This window comes from Taudactylus pleione, unplaced genomic scaffold (assembly GCF_031769625.1).
Source record: "Taudactylus pleione unplaced genomic scaffold, aTauple2 ptg000914l, whole genome shotgun sequence".
In the NCBI taxonomy this organism is placed as follows: domain Eukaryota; kingdom Metazoa; phylum Chordata; class Amphibia; order Anura; family Myobatrachidae; genus Taudactylus; species Taudactylus pleione.
The window spans coordinates 252,398-270,198 of record NW_028285315.1 but is presented as its reverse complement, the minus strand read 5'-3'; the positions used below and the strand labels follow the sequence as shown (position 1 = coordinate 270,198).

At 30.6% G+C, this 17,801-nt stretch overlaps 6 non-coding genes across 6 annotated transcripts; all 6 read left to right on the top strand.

Moving 5' to 3' along the window:
• The first annotated feature begins 1,829 nt into the window (after positions 1 to 1,829).
• Positions 1,830 to 1,902, top strand: TRNAR-UCG (transfer RNA arginine (anticodon UCG)). Its single transcript has one exon. It is a non-coding gene; the product is annotated as a tRNA-Arg (tRNA).
• A 2,803-nt stretch (positions 1,903 to 4,705) lies between these two features.
• Positions 4,706 to 4,778, top strand: TRNAR-UCG (transfer RNA arginine (anticodon UCG)). The gene has a single exon. It is a non-coding gene; the product is annotated as a tRNA-Arg (tRNA).
• Positions 4,779 to 7,581: 2,803 nt separating this feature from the next.
• TRNAR-UCG (transfer RNA arginine (anticodon UCG)) lies at positions 7,582 to 7,654 on the top strand. The gene has a single exon. It is a non-coding gene; the product is annotated as a tRNA-Arg (tRNA).
• A 1,845-nt stretch (positions 7,655 to 9,499) lies between these two features.
• On the top strand, positions 9,500 to 9,572 carry TRNAR-UCG (transfer RNA arginine (anticodon UCG)). Its single transcript has one exon. It is a non-coding gene; the product is annotated as a tRNA-Arg (tRNA).
• A 5,681-nt stretch (positions 9,573 to 15,253) lies between these two features.
• TRNAR-UCG (transfer RNA arginine (anticodon UCG)) lies at positions 15,254 to 15,326 on the top strand. Its single transcript has one exon. It is a non-coding gene; the product is annotated as a tRNA-Arg (tRNA).
• A 1,845-nt stretch (positions 15,327 to 17,171) lies between these two features.
• On the top strand, positions 17,172 to 17,244 carry TRNAR-UCG (transfer RNA arginine (anticodon UCG)). Its single transcript has one exon. It is a non-coding gene; the product is annotated as a tRNA-Arg (tRNA).
• Positions 17,245 to 17,801: the final 557 nt, after the last annotated feature.

Here is a 17,801-nt window from a genome sequence, read left to right as displayed (position 1 = left end):
ACTATTTGAAATCTTCAAACTCTGCTTGAATTCAATGGATGACAATGTTGTAAAGAATGCACATTTCTAAATGTAATTCCCATAGGAAAATAAATACAACATAAACAATGATGTGCATGATGTACACATAGTTATAATTTTTTTATTTTTTTGGTGCATAGTAAAAGGTATCCTTTTGGAAAATGTAAGTATTTACCTCTTAACTTGTTCAATTTTGGTAATCTGTGTTGGAAAAAAATCTTTGACCAAATTGATACAATAAAGGATATTTGCATATCTGCATATAAAAATTATATCTCACATGTTTAAAATGAATCATTGAAATCCGAACATCCATAGTCCAATGAGAAATTGCTATAAAGCCTACATCCCTAATATTTTCATAAAACTTAAAAAACCTTTTGGAAAATGTCAGTGTTTACCTGTTAACTTGTTTGATTTTGGTAATCTGTGTTGCAAAGCAATTCTTTGACCAAATTGATACTATAATGGTTATTTGCATATCTGCATATAAAAAATACATCTCACATGTTTAGAAGGAATCACTGAAATCAGAACAGCCATAGCTCAATGAGAAATTGCTCTAATGCCTACATCCCTAATCTTTTTATAAAACTTTATAGCATGCCTATAGAAAAGTTAAGTTATTTCTCAGCTAAGTTAAGGATTTTACAAAATCTAGGCTATGTGAAAGGTATACTTTGTAATGTTCACTCAACATAAATCACTAAAATATGTTGGATTTTATTTTGTAATTCATATGCAAGTTTTTCCAAAACATACCTCTAGAAAAAGCTTCTAAATTTTGAATGTTATACTTGAGGTTACTATTTCCACACCTTCCACAGGTTCGACAATTTCAACATAGATGACAGCATGGCATAATGGATGAGGCGTCTGACATCTGATCAGAAGATTGAGGGTTCGTGTCCCTTCGTGGTCAAGTCATTCTTTTTGTCACTATTTGAAATCTTCAAACTCTGCATGAATTCAATGGATGACAATGTTGTAAAGAATGTACATTTCTAAATGTAATTCCCATAGGAAAATAAATACAACATAAACAATGATGTGCATGATGTATACATAGTTATAAGTTTTTTAGGTTTTTGGTGCATAGTAAAAGGTATCCTTTTGGAAAATGTAAGTATTTACCTCTTAACTTGTTCAATTTTGGTAATCTGTGTTGGAAAAAAATCTTTGACCAAATTGATACAATAAAGGATATTTGCATATCTGCATATAAAAATTATATCTCACATGTTTAAAATGAATCATTGAAATCCGAACATCCATAGTCCAATGAGAAATTGCTATAAAGCCTACATCCCTAATATTTTCATAAAACTTAAAAAACCTTTAGGAAAATGTCAGTGATTACCTGTTAACTTGTTTGATATTGGTAATCTGTGTTGCAAAGCAATTCTTTGACCAAATTGATACTATAATGATTATTTGCATATCTGCAAATAAAAAATACATCTCACATGTTTAGAAGGAATCAGTGAAATCAGAACACCCATAGTTCAATGAGAAATTGCTCTAATGCCTACATCCCTAATCTTTTTATAAAACTTTATAGCATGCCTATAGAAAAGTTAAGTTATTTCTCAGCTAAGTTAAGGATTTTACAAAATCTAGGCTATGTGAAAGGTATACTTTGTAATGTTCACTCAACATAAATCACTAAAATATGTTGGATTTCATTTTGTAATTCATATGCAAGTTTTTCCAAAACATATATCTAGAAAAAACTTCTAAATTTTGAATGTTATACTTGAGGTTACTTTTACCACACCTTCCACAGGTTCGACAACTTCTATAAAGATGACCGCGTGGCCTAATGGATAAGGCGTCTGACTTCGGATTAGAAGATTGAGGGTTCGAGTCCCTTCGAGGTCGAGTCATTCATTTTGTCACAATTTGAAATCTTCAAACTCTGCATGAATTCAATGGATGACAATGTTGTAAAGAATGTACATTTCTAAATGTAATTCCCATAGGAAAATAAATACAACATAAACAATGATGTGCATGATGTACACATAGTTATAGTTTTTTTAGGTTTTTGGTGCATAGTAAAAGGTATCCTTTTGGAAAAGGTAAGTATTTACCTGTTAACTTGTTCAATTTTGGTAATCTGTGTTGGAAAAAAATCTTTGACCAAATTGATACAATAAAGGATATTACATATCTGCATATAAAAATTATATCTCACATGTTTAAAATGAATCATTGAAATCCGAACATCCATAGTCCAATGAGAAATTGCTATAAAGCCTACATCCCTAATATTTTCATAATTCTTAAAAAACCTTTAGGAAAATGTAAGTGTTTACCTGTTAACTTGTTTGATTTTGGTAATCTGTGTTGCAAAGCAGTTCTTTGACCAAATTGATACTATAATGGTTATTTGCATATCTGCATATAAAAAATACATCTCACATGTTTAGAAGGAATCAGTGAAATCAGAACACCCATAGTTCAATGAGAAATTGCTCTAATGCCTACATCCCTAATCTTTTTATAAAACTTTATAGCATGCCTATAGAAAAGTTAAGTTATTTCTCAGCTAAGTTAAGGATTTTACAAAATCTAGGCTATGTGAAAGGTATACTTTGTAATGTTCACTCAACATAAATCACTAAAATATGTTGGATTTCATTTTGTAATTCATATGCAAGTTTTTCCAAAACATACCTCTAGAAAAAGCTTCTAAATTTTGAATGTTATACTTGAGGTTACTATTACCACAACTTCCACAGGTTTGACAATTTCGACATAGATGACAGCGTGGCATAATGGATGAGGCGTCTGACTTCTGATCAGAAGATTGAGGGCTCGTGTCCCTTCATGGTCAAGTCATTCTTTTTGTCACTATTTGAAATCTTCAAACTCTGCTTGAATTCAATGGATGACAATGTTGTAAAGAATGCACATTTATAAATGTAATTCCCATAGGAAAATAAATACAACATAAACAATTATGTGCATGATGTACACATAGTTATAGGTTTTTTAGGTTTTTGGTGCATAGTAAAAGGTATCCTTTTGGAAAATGTAAGTATTTACCTCTTAACTTGTTCAATTTTGGTAATCTGTGTTGGAAAAAAATCTTTGACCAAATTGATACAATAAAGGATATTTGCATATCTGCATATAAAAATTATATCTCACATGTTTAAAATGAATCATTGAAATCCGAACATCCATAGTCCAATGAGAAATTGCTATAAAGCCTACATCCCTAATATTTTCATAAAACTTAAAAAACCTTTAGGAAAATGTCAGTGTTTACCTGTTAACTTGTTTGATTTTGGTAATCTGTGTTGCAAAGCAATTCTTTGACCAAATTGATACTATAATGGTTATTTGCATATCTGCATATAAAAAATACATCTCACATGTTTAGAAGGAATCACTGAAATCAGAACAGCCATAGCTCAATGAGAAATTGCTCTTATGCCTACATCCCTAATCTTTTTATAAAACTTTATAGCATGCCTATAGAAAAGTTAAGTTATTTCTCAGCTAAGTTAAGGATTTTACAAAATCTAGGCTATGTGAAAGGTATACTTTGTAATGTTCACTCAACATAAATCACTAAAATATGTTGGATTTTATTTTGTAATTCATATGCAAGTTTTTCCAAAACATACCTCTAGAAAAAGCTTCTAAATTTTGAATGTTATACTTGAGGTTACTATTACCACACCTTCCACAGGTTCGACAATTTCGACATAGATGACAGCGTGGCATAATGGATGAGGCGTCTGACTTCTGATCAGAAGATTGAGGGTTCGTGTCCCTTCGTGGTCAAGTCATTCTTTTTGTCACTATTTGAAATCTTCAAACTCTGCATGAATTCAATGGATGACAATGTTGTAAAGAATGTACATTTCTAAATGTAATTCCCATAGGAAAATAAATACAACATAAACAATGATGTGCATGATGTATACATAGTTATAAGTTTTTTAGGTTTTTGGTGCATAGTAAAAGGTATCCTTTTGGAAAATGTAAGTATTTACCTCTTAACTTGTTCAATTTTGGTAATCTGTGTTGGAAAAAAATCTTTGACCAAATTGATACAATAAAGGATATTTGCATATCTGCATATAAAAATTATATCTCACATGTTTAAAATGAATCATTGAAATCCGAACATCCATAGTCCAATGAGAAATTGCTATAAAGCCTACATCCCTAATATTTTCATAAAACTTAAAAAACCTTTAGGAAAATGTCAGTGATTACCTGTTAACTTGTTTGATATTGGTAATCTGTGTTGCAAAGCAATTCTTTGACCAAATTGATACTATAATGGTTATTTGCATATCTGCATATAAAAAATACATCTCACATGTTTAGAAGGAATCAGTGAAATCAGAACACCCATAGTTCAATGAGAAATTGCTCTAATGCCTACATCCCTAATCTTTTTATAAAACTTTATAGCATGCCTATAGAAAAGTTAAGTTATTTCTCAGCTAAGTTAAGGATTTTACAAAATCTAGGCTATGTGAAAGGTATACTTTGTAATGTTCACTCAACATAAATCACTAAAATATGTTGGATTTCATTTTGTAATTCATATGCAAGTTTTTCCAAAACATATATCTAGAAAAAACTTCTAAATTTTGAATGTTATACTTGAGGTTACTTTTACCACACCTTCCACAGGTTCGACAACTTCTATAAAGATGACCGCGTGGCCTAATGGATAAGGCGTCTGACTTCGGATCAGAAGATTGAGGGTTCGAGTCCCTTCGAGGTCGAGTCATTCATTTTGTCACAATTTGAAATCTTCAAACTCTGCATGAATTCAATGGATGACAATGTTGTAAAGAATGTACATTTCTAAATGTAATTCCCATAGGAAAATAAATACAACATAAACAATGATGTGCATGATGTACACATAGTTATAGTTTTTTTAGGTTTTTGGTGCATAGTAAAAGGTATCCTTTTGGAAAAGGTAAGTATTTACCTGTTAACTTGTTCAATTTTGGTAATCTGTGTTGGAAAAAAATCTTTGACCAAATTGATACAATAAAGGATATTACATATCTGCATATAAAAATTATATCTCACATGTTTAAAATGAATCATTGAAATCCGAACATCCATAGTCCAATGAGAAATTGCTATAAAGCCTACATCCCTAATATTTTCATAATTCTTAAAAAACCTTTAGGAAAATGTAAGTGTTTACCTGTTAACTTGTTTGATTTTGGTAATCTGTGTTGCAAAGCAGTTCTTTGACCAAATTGATACTATAATGGTTATTTGCATATCTGCATATAAAAAATACATCTCACATGTTTAGAAGGAATCAGTGAAATCAGAACACCCATAGTTCAATGAGAAATTGCTCTAATGCCTACATCCCTAATCTTTTTATAAAACTTTATAGCATGCCTATAGAAAAGTTAAGTTATTTCTCAGCTAAGTTAAGGATTTTACAAAATCTAGGCTATGTGAAAGGTATACTTTGTAATGTTCACTCAACATAAATCACTAAAATATGTTGGATTTCATTTTGTAATTCATATGCAAGTTTTTCCAAAACATACCTCTAGAAAAAGCTTCTAAATTTTGAATGTTATACTTGAGGTTACTATTACCACAACTTCCACAGGTTTGACAATTTCGACATAGATGACAGCGTGGCATAATGGATGAGGCGTCTGACTTCTGATCAGAAGATTGAGGGCTCGTGTCCCTTCATGGTTAAGTCATTCTTTTTGTCACTATTTGAAATCTTCAAACTCTGCTTGAATTCAATGGATGACAATGTTGTAAAGAATGCACATTTCTAAATGTAATTCCCATAGGAAAATAAATACAACATAAACAATGATGTGCATGATGTACACATAGTTATCATTTTTTTATTTTTTTGGTGCATAGTAAAAGGTATCCTTTTGGAAAATGTAAGTATTTACCTCTTAACTTGTTCAATTTTGGTAATCTGTGTTGGAAAAAAATCTTTGACCAAATTGATACAATAAAGGATATTTGCATATCTGCATATAAAAATTATATCTCACATGTTTAAAATGAATCATTGAAATCCGAACATCCATAGTCCAATGAGAAATTGCTATAAAGCCTACATCCCTAATATTTTCATAAAACTTAAAAAACCTTTTGGAAAATGTCAGTGTTTACCTGTTAACTTGTTTGATTTTGGTAATCTGTGTTGCAAAGCAATTCTTTGACCAAATTGATACTATAATGGTTATTTGCATATCTGCATATAAAAAATACATCTCACATGTTTAGAAGGAATCACTGAAATCAGAACAGCCATAGCTCAATGAGAAATTGCTCTAATGCCTACATCCCTAATCTTTTTATAAAACTTTATAGCATGCCTATAGAAAAGTTAAGTTATTTCTCAGCTAAGTTAAGGATTTTACAAAATCTAGGCTATGTGAAAGGTATACTTTGTAATGTTCACTCAACATAAATCACTAAAATATGTTGGATTTTATTTTGTAATTCATATGCAAGTTTTTCCAAAACATACCTCTAGAAAAAGCTTCTAAATTTTGAATGTTATACTTGAGGTTACTATTACCACACCTTCCACAGGTTCGACAATTTCAACATAGATGACAGCATGGCATAATGGATGAGGCGTCTGACATCTGATCAGAAGATTGAGGGTTCGTGTCCCTTCGTGGTCAAGTCATTCTTTTTGTCTCTATTTGAAATCTTCAAACTCTGCATGAATTCAATGGATGACAATGTTGTAAAGAATGTACATTTCTAAATGTAATTCCCATAGGAAAATAAATACAACATAAACAATGATGTGCATGATGTATACATAGTTATAAGTTTTTTAGGTTTTTGGTGCATAGTAAAAGGTATCCTTTTGGAAAATGTAAGTATTTACCTCTTAACTTGTTCAATTTTGGTAATCTGTGTTGGAAAAAAATCTTTGACCAAATTGATACAATAAAGGATATTTGCATATCTGCATATAAAAATTATATCTCACATGTTTAAAATGAATCATTGAAATCCGAACATCCATAGTCCAATGAGAAATTGCTATAAAGCCTACATCCCTAATATTTTCATAAAACTTAAAAAACCTTTAGGAAAATGTCAGTGATTACCTGTTAACTTGTTTGATATTGGTAATCTGTGTTGCAAAGCAATTCTTTGACCAAATTGATACTATAATGGTTATTTGCATATCTGCATATAAAAAATACATCTCACATGTTTAGAAGGAATCAGTGAAATCAGAACACCCATAGTTCAATGAGAAATTGCTCTAATGCCTACATCCCTAATCTTTTTATAAAACTTTATAGCATGCCTATAGAAAAGTTAAGTTATTTCTCAGCTAAGTTAAGGATTTTACAAAATCTAGGCTATGTGAAAGGTATACTTTGTAATGTTCACTCAACATAAATCACTAAAATATGTTGGATTTCATTTTGTAATTCATATGCAAGTTTTTCCAAAACATATATCTAGAAAAAACTTCTAAATTTTGAATGTTATACTTGAGGTTACTTTTACCACACCTTCCACAGGTTCGACAACTTCTATAAAGATGACCGCGTGGCCTAATGGATAAGGCGTCTGACTTCGGATCAGAAGATTGAGGGTTCGAGTCCCTTCGAGGTCGAGTCATTCATTTTGTCACAATTTGAAATCTTCAAACTCTGCATGAATTCAATGGATGACAATGTTGTAAAGAATGTACATTTCTAAATGTAATTCCCATAGGAAAATAAATACAACATAAACAATGATGTGCATGATGTACACATAGTTATAGTTTTTTTTAGGTTTTTGGTGCATAGTAAAAGGTATCCTTTTGGAAAAGGTAAGTATTTACCTGTTAACTTGTTCAATTTTGGTAATCTGTGTTGGAAAAAAATCTTTGACCAAATTGATACAATAAAGGATATTACATATCTGCATATAAAAATTATATCTCACATGTTTAAAATGAATCATTGAAATCCGAACATCCATAGTCCAATGAGAAATTGCTATAAAGCCTACATCCCTAATATTTTCATAATTCTTAAAAAACCTTTAGGAAAATGTAAGTGTTTACCTGTTAACTTGTTTGATTTTGGTAATCTGTGTTGCAAAGCAGTTCTTTGACCAAATTGATACTATAATGGTTATTTGCATATCTGCATATAAAAAATACATCTCACATGTTTAGAAGGAATCAGTGAAATCAGAACACCCATAGTTCAATGAGAAATTGCTCTAATGCCTACATCCCTAATCTTTTTATAAAACTTTATAGCATGCCTATAGAAAAGTTAAGTTATTTCTCAGCTAAGTTAAGGATTTTACAAAATCTAGGCTATGTGAAAGGTATACTTTGTAATGTTCACTCAACATAAATCACTAAAATATGTTGGATTTCATTTTGTAATTCATATGCAAGTTTTTCCAAAACATACCTCTAGAAAAAGCTTCTAAATTTTGAATGTTATACTTGAGGTTACTATTACCACAACTTCCACAGGTTTGACAATTTCGACATAGATGACAGCGTGGCATAATGGATGAGGCATCTGACTTCTGATCAGAAGATTGAGGGCTCGTGTCCCTTCATGGTCAAGTCATTCTTTTTGTCACTATTTGAAATCTTCAAACTCTGCTTGAATTCAATGGATGACAATGTTGTAAAGAATGCACATTTCTAAATGTAATTCCCATAGGAAAATAAATACAACATAAACAATGATGTGCATGATGTACACATAGTTATAATTTTTTTATTTTTTTGGTACATAGTAAAAGGTATCCTTTTGGAAAATGTAAGTATTTACCTCTTAACTTGTTCAATTTTGGTAATCTGTGTTGGAAAAAAATCTTTGACCAAATTGATACAATAAAGGATATTTGCATATCTGCATATAAAAATTATATCTCACATGTTTAAAATGAATCATTGAAATCCGAACATCCATAGTCCAATGAGAAATTGCTATAAAGCCTACATCCCTAATATTTTCATAAAACTTAAAAAACCTTTAGGAAAATGTCAGTGTTTACTTGTTAACTTGTTTGATTTTGGTAATCTGTGTTGCAAAGCAATTCTTTGACCAAATTGATACTATAATGGTTATTTGCATATCTGCATATAAAAAATACATCTCACATGTTTAGAAGGAATCAGTGAAATCAGAACAGCCATAGCTCAATGAGAAATTGCTCTAATGCCTACATCCCTAATCTTTTTATAAAACTTTATAGCATGCCTATAGAAAAGTTAAGTTATTTCTCAGCTAAGTTAAGGATTTTACAAAATCTAGGATATGTGAAAGGTATACTTTGTAATGTTCACTCAACATAAATCACTAAAATATGTTGGATTTCATTTTGTAATTCATATGCAAGTTTTTCCAAAACATATATCTAGAAAAAACTTCTAAATTTTGAATGTTATACTTGAGGTTACTTTTACCACACCTTCCACAGGTTCGACAACTTCTATAAAGATGACCGCGTGGCCTAATGGATAAGGCGTCTGACTTCGGATCAGAAGATTGAGGGTTCGAGTCCCTTCGTGGTCGAGTCTTTCATTTTGTCACAATTTGAAATCTTCAAACTCTGCATGAATTCAATGGATGACAATGTTGTAAAGAATGTACATTTCTAAATGTAATTCCCATAGGAAAATAAATACAACATAAACAATGATGTGCATGATGTACACATAGTTATAGTTTTTTTTAGGTTTTTGGTGCATAGTAAAAGGTATCCTTTTGGAAAAGGTAAGTATTTACCTGTTAACTTGTTCAATTTTGGTAATCTGTGTTGGAAAAAAATCTTTGACCAAATTGATACAATAAAGGATATTACATATCTGAATATAAAAATTATATCTCACATGTTTAAAATGAATCATTGAAATCCGAACATCCATAGTCCAATGAGAAATTGCTATAAAGCCTACATCCCTAATATTTTCATAATTCTTAAAAAACCTTTAGGAAAATGTAAGTGTTTACCTGTTAACTTGTTTGATTTTGGTAATCTGTGTTGCAAAGCAGTTCTTTGACCAAATTGATACTATAATGGTTATTTGCATATCTGCATATAAAAAATACATCTCACATGTTTAGAAGGAATCAGTGAAATCAGAACACCCATAGTTCAATGAGAAATTGCTCTAATGCCTACATCCCTAATCTTTTTATAAAACTTTATAGCATGCCTATAGAAAAGTTAAGTTATTTCTCAGCTAAGTTAAGGATTTTACAAAATCTAGGCTATGTGAAAGGTATACTTTGTAATGTTCACTCAACATAAATCACTAAAATATGTTGGATTTCATTTTGTAATTCATATGCAAGTTTTTCCAAAACATACCTCTAGAAAAAGCTTCTAAAATTTGAATGTTATACTTGAGGTTACTATTACCACAACTTCCACAGGTTTGACAATTTCGACATAGATGACAGCGTGGCATAATGGATGAGGCGTCTGACTTCTGATCAGAAGATTGAGGGCTCGTGTCCCTTCATGGTCAAGTCATTCTTTTTGTCACTATTTGAAATCTTCAAACTCTGCTTGAATTCAATGGATGACAATGTTGTAAAGAATGCACATTTCTAAATGTAATTCCCATAGGAAAATAAATACAACATAAACAATTATGTGCATGATGTACACATAGTTATAGGTTTTTTAGGTTTTTGGTGCATAGTAAAAGGTATCCTTTTGGAAAATGTAAGTATTTACCTCTTAACTTGTTCAATTTTGGTAATCTGTGTTGGAAAAAAATCTTTGACCAAATTGATACAATAAAGGATATTTGCATATCTGCATATAAAAATTATATCTCACATGTTTAAAATGAATCATTGAAATCCGAACATCCATAGTCCAATGAGAAATTGCTATAAAGCCTACATCCCTAATATTTTCATAAAACTTAAAAAACCTTTAGGAAAATGTCAGTGTTTACCTGTTAACTTGTTTGATTTTGGTAATCTGTGTTGCAAAGCAATTCTTTGACCAAATTGATACTATAATGGTTATTTGCATATCTGCATATAAAAAATACATCTCACATGTTTAGAAGGAATCACTGAAATCAGAACAGCCATAGCTCAATGAGAAATTGCTCTAATGCCTACATCCCTAATCTTTTTATAAAACTTTATAGCATGCCTATAGAAAAGTTAAGTTATTTCTCAGCTAAGTTAAGGATTTTACAAAATCTAGGCTATGTGAAAGGTATACTTTGTAATGTTCACTCAACATAAATCACTAAAATATGTTGGATTTTATTTTGTAATTCATATGCAAGTTTTTCCAAAACATACCTCTAGAAAAAGCTTCTAAATTTTGAATGTTATACTTGAGGTTACTATTACCACAACTTCCACAGGTTTGACAATTTCGACATAGATGACAGCGTGGCATAATGGATGAGGCGTCTGACTTCTGATCAGAAGATTGAGGGCTCGTGTCCCTTCATGGTTAAGTCATTCTTTTTGTCACTATTTGAAATCTTCAAACTCTGCTTGAATTCAATGGATGACAATGTTGTAAAGAATGCACATTTCTAAATGTAATTCCCATAGGAAAATAAATACAACATAAACAATGATGTGCATGATGTACACATAGTTATAATTTTTTTATTTTTTTGGTGCATAGTAAAAGGTATCCTTTTGGAAAATGTAAGTATTTACCTCTTAACTTGTTCAATTTTGGTAATCTGTGTTGGAAAAAAATCTTTGACCAAATTGATACAATAAAGGATATTTGCATATCTGCATATAAAAATTATATCTCACATGTTTAAAATGAATCATTGAAATCCGAACATCCATAGTCCAATGAGAAATTGCTATAAAGCCTACATCCCTAATATTTTCATAAAACTTAAAAAACCTTTTGGAAAATGTCAGTGTTTACCTGTTAACTTGTTTGATTTTGGTAATCTGTGTTGCAAAGCAATTCTTTGACCAAATTGATACTATAATGGTTATTTGCATATCTGCATATAAAAAATACATCTCACATGTTTAGAAGGAATCACTGAAATCAGAACAGCCATAGCTCAATGAGAAATTGCTCTAATGCCTACATCCCTAATCTTTTTATAAAACTTTATAGCATGCCTATAGAAAAGTTAAGTTATTTCTCAGCTAAGTTAAGGATTTTACAAAATCTAGGCTATGTGAAAGGTATACTTTGTAATGTTCACTCAACATAAATCACTAAAATATGTTGGATTTTATTTTGTAATTCATATGCAAGTTTTTCCAAAACATACCTCTAGAAAAAGCTTCTAAATTTTGAATGTTATACTTGAGGTTACTATTACCACACCTTCCACAGGTTCGACAATTTCAACATAGATGACAGCATGGCATAATGGATGAGGCGTCTGACATCTGATCAGAAGATTGAGGGTTCGTGTCCCTTCGTGGTCAAGTCATTCTTTTTGTCACTATTTGAAATCTTCAAACTCTGCATGAATTCAATGGATGACAATGTTGTAAAGAATGTACATTTCTAAATGTAATTCCCATAGGAAAATAAATACAACATAAACAATGATGTGCATGATGTATACATAGTTATAAGTTTTTTAGGTTTTTGGTGCATAGTAAAAGGTATCCTTTTGGAAATTGTAAGTATTTACCTCTTAACTTGTTCAATTTTGGTAATCTGTGTTGGAAAAAAATCTTTGACCAAATTGATACAATAAAGGATATTTGCATATCTGCATATAAAAATTATATCTCACATGTTTAAAATGAATCATTGAAATCCGAACATCCATAGTCCAATGAGAAATTGCTATAAAGCCTACATCCCTAATATTTTCATAAAACTTAAAAAACCTTTAGGAAAATGTAAGTGTTTACCTGTTAACTTGTTTGATTTTGGTAATCTGTGTTGCAAAGCAGTTCTTTGACCAAATTGATACTATAATGGTTATTTGCATATCTGCATATAAAAAATACATCTCACATGTTTAGAAGGAATCAGTGAAATCAGAACACCCATAGTTCAATGAGAAATTGCTCTAATGCCTACATCCCTAATCTTTTTATAAAACTTTATAGCATGCCTATAGAAAAGTTAAGTTATTTCTCAGCTAAGTTAAGGATTTTACAAAATCTAGGCTATGTGAAAGGTATACTTTGTAATGTTCACTCAACATAAATCACTAAAATATGTTGGATTTCATTTTGTAATTCATATGCAAGTTTTTCCAAAACATACCTCTAGAAAAAGCTTCTAAATTTTGAATGTTATACTTGAGGTTACTATTACCACAACTTCCACAGGTTTGACAATTTCGACATAGATGACAGCGTGGCATAATGGATGAGGCGTCTGACTTCTGATCAGAAGATTGAGGGCTCGTGTCCCTTCATGGTCAAGTCATTCTTTTTGTCACTATTTGAAATCTTCAAACTCTGCTTGAATTCAATGGATGACAATGTTGTAAAGAATGCACATTTCTAAATGTAATTCCCATAGGAAAATAAATACAACATAAACAATTATGTGCATGATGTACACATAGTTATAGGTTTTTTAGGTTTTTGGTGCATAGTAAAAGGTATCCTTTTGGAAAATGTAAGTATTTACCTCTTAACTTGTTCAATTTTGGTAATCTGTGTTGGAAAAAAATCTTTGACCAAATTGATACAATAAAGGATATTTGCATATCTGCATATAAAAATTATATCTCACATGTTTAAAATGAATCATTGAAATCCGAACATCCATAGTCCAATGAGAAATTGCTATAAAGCCTACATCCCTAATATTTTCATAAAACTTAAAAAACCTTTAGGAAAATGTCAGTGTTTACCTGTTAACTTGTTTGATTTTGGTAATCTGTGTTGCAAAGCAATTCTTTGACCAAATTGATACTATAATGGTTATTTGCATATCTGCATATAAAAAATACATCTCACATGTTTAGAAGGAATCACTGAAATCAGATCAGCCATAGCTCAATGAGAAATTGCTCTAATGCCTACATCCCTAATCTTTTTATAAAACTTTATAGCATGCCTATAGAAAAGTTAAGTTATTTCTCAGCTAAGTTAAGGATTTTACAAAATCTAGGCTATGTGAAAGGTATACTTTGTAATGTTCACTCAACATAAATCACTAAAATATGTTGGATTTTATTTTGTAATTCATATGCAAGTTTTTCCAAAACATACCTCTAGAAAAAGCTACTAAATTTTGAATGTTATACTTGAGGTTACTATTACCACACCTTCCACAGGTTCGACAATTTCGACATAGATGACAGCGTGGCATAATGGATGAGGCGTCTGACTTCTGATCAGAAGATTGAGGGTTCGTGTCCCTTCGTGGTCAAGTCATTCTTTTTGTCACTATTTGAAATCTTCAAACTCTGCATGAATTCAATGGATGACAATGTTGTAAAGAATGTACATTTCTAAATGTAATTCCCATAGGAAAATAAATACAACATAAACAATGATGTGCATGATGTATACATAGTTATAAGTTTTTTAGGTTTTTGGTGCATAGTAAAAGGTATCCTTTTGGAAAATGTAAGTATTTACCTCTTAACTTGTTCAATTTTGGTAATCTGTGTTGGAAAAAAATCTTTGACCAAATTGATACAATAAAGGATATTTGCATATCTGCATATAAAAATTATATCTCACATGTTTAAAATGAATCATTGAAATCCGAACATCCATAGTCCAATGAGAAATTGCTATAAAGCCTACATCCCTAATATTTTCATAAAACTTAAAAAACCTTTAGGAAAATGTCAGTGATTACCTGTTAACTTGTTTGATATTGGTAATCTGTGATGCAAAGCAATTCTTTGACCAAATTGATACTATAATGGTTATTTGCATATCTGCATATAAAAAATACATCTCACATGTTTAGAAGGAATCAGTGAAATCAGAACACCCATAGTTCAATGAGAAATTGCTCTAATGCCTACATCCCTAATCTTTTTATAAAACTTTATAGCATGCCTATAGAAAAGTTAAGTTATTTCTCAGCTAAGTTAAGGATTTTACAAAATCTAGGCTATGTGAAAGGTATACTTTGTAATGTTCACTCAACATAAATCACTAAAATATGTTGGATTTCATTTTGTAATTCATATGCAAGTTTTTCCAAAACATATATCTAGAAAAAACTTCTAAATTTTGAATGTTATACTTGAGGTTACTTTTACCACACCTTCCACAGGTTCGACAACTTCTATAAAGATGACCGCGTGGCCTAATGGATAAGGCGTCTGACTTCGGATCAGAAGATTGAGGGTTCGAGTCCCTTCGTGGTCAAGTCTTTCATTTTGTCACAATTTGAAATCTTCAAACTCTGCATGAATTCAATGGATGACAATGTTGTAAAGAATGTACATTTCTAAATGTAATTCCCATAGGAAAATAAATACAACATAAACAATGATGTGCATGATGTACACATAGTTATAGTTTTTTTTAGGTTTTTGGTGCATAGTAAAAGGTATCCTTTTGGAAAAGGTAAGTATTTACCTGTTAACTTGTTCAATTTTGGTAATCTGTGTTGGAAAAAAATCTTTGACCAAATTGATACAATAAAGGATATTACATATCTGAATATAAAAATTATATCTCACATGTTTAAAATGAATCATTGAAATCCGAACATCCATAGTCCAATGAGAAATTGCTATAAAGCCTACATCCCTAATATTTTCATAATTCTTAAAAAACCTTTAGGAAAATGTAAGTGTTTACCTGTTAACTTGTTTGATTTTGGTAATCTGTGTTGCAAAGCAGTTCTTTGACCAAATTGATACTATAATGGTTATTTGCATATCTGCATATAAAAAATACATCTCACATGTTTAGAAGGAATCAGTGAAATCAGAACACCCATAGTTCAATGAGAAATTGCTCTAATGCCTACATCCCTAATCTTTTTATAAAACTTTATAGCATGCCTATAGAAAAGTTAAGTTATTTCTCAGCTAAGTTAAGGATTTTACAAAATCTAGGCTATGTGAAAGGTATACTTTGTAATGTTCACTCAACATAAATCACTAAAATATGTTGGATTTCATTTTGTAATTCATATGCAAGTTTTTCCAAAACATACCTCTAGAAAAAGCTTCTAAAATTTGAATGTTATACTTGAGGTTACTATTACCACAACTTCCACAGGTTTGACAATTTCGACATAGATGACAGCGTGGCATAATGGATGAGGCGTCTGACTTCTGATCAGAAGATTGAGGGCTCGTGTCCCTTCATGGTCAAGTCATTCTTTTTGTCACTATTTGAAATCTTCAAACTCTGCTTGAATTCAATGGATGACAATGTTGTAAAGAATGCACATTTCTAAATGTAATTCCCATAGGAAAATAAATACAACATAAACAATGATGTGCATGATGTACACATAGTTATAATTTTTTTATTTTTTTGGTACATAGTAAAAGGTATCCTTTTGGAAAATGTAAGTATTTACCTCTTAACTTGTTCAATTTTGGTAATCTGTGTTGGAAAAAAATCTTTGACCAAATTGATACAATAAAGGATATTTGCATATCTGCATATAAAAATTATATCTCACATGTTTAAAATGAATCATTGAAATCCGAACATCCATAGTCCAATGAGAAATTGCTATAAAGCCTACATCCCTAATATTTTCATAAAACTTAAAAAACCTTTAGGAAAATGTCAGTGTTTACTTGTTAACTTGTTTGATTTTGGTAATCTGTGTTGCAAAGCAATTCTTTGACCAAATTGATACTATAATGGTTATTTGCATATCTGCATATAAAAAATACATCTCACATGTTTAGAAGGAATCAGTGAAATCAGAACAGCCATAGCTCAATGAGAAATTGCTCTAATGCCTACATCCCTAATCTTTTTATAAAACTTTATAGCATGCCTATAGAAAAGTTAAGTTATTTCTCAGCTAAGTTAAGGATTTTACAAAATCTAGGATATGTGAAAGGTATACTTTGTAATGTTCACTCAACATAAATCACTAAAATATGTTGGATTTCATTTTGTAATTCATATGCAAGTTTTTCCAAAACATATATCTAGAAAAAACTTCTAAATTTTGAATGTTATACTTGAGGTTACTTTTACCACACCTTCCACAGGTTCGACAACTTCTATAAAGATGACCGCGTGGCCTAATGGATAAGGCGTCTGACTTCGGATCAGAAGATTGAGGGTTCGAGTCCCTTCGTGGTCGAGTCTTTCATTTTGTCACAATTTGAAATCTTCAAACTCTGCATGAATTCAATGGATGACAATGTTGTAAAGAATGTACATTTCTAAATGTAATTCCCATAGGAAAATAAATACAACATAAACAATGATGTGCATGATGTACACATAGTTATAGTTTTTTTTAGGTTTTTGGTGCATAGTAAAAGGTATCCTTTTGGAAAAGGTAAGTATTTACCTGTTAACTTGTTCAATTTTGGTAATCTGTGTTGGAAAAAAATCTTTGACCAAATTGATACAATAAAGGATATTACATATCTGAATATAAAAATTATATCTCACATGTTTAAAATGAATCATTGAAATCCGAACATCCATAGTCCAATGAGAAATTGCTATAAAGCCTACATCCCTAATATTTTCATAATTCTTAAAAAACCTTTAGGAAAATGTAAGTGTTTACCTGTTAACTTGTTTGATTTTGGTAATCTGTGTTGCAAAGCAGTTCTTTGACCAAATTGATACTATAATGGTTATTTGCATATCTGCATATAAAAAATACATCTCACATGTTTAGAAGGA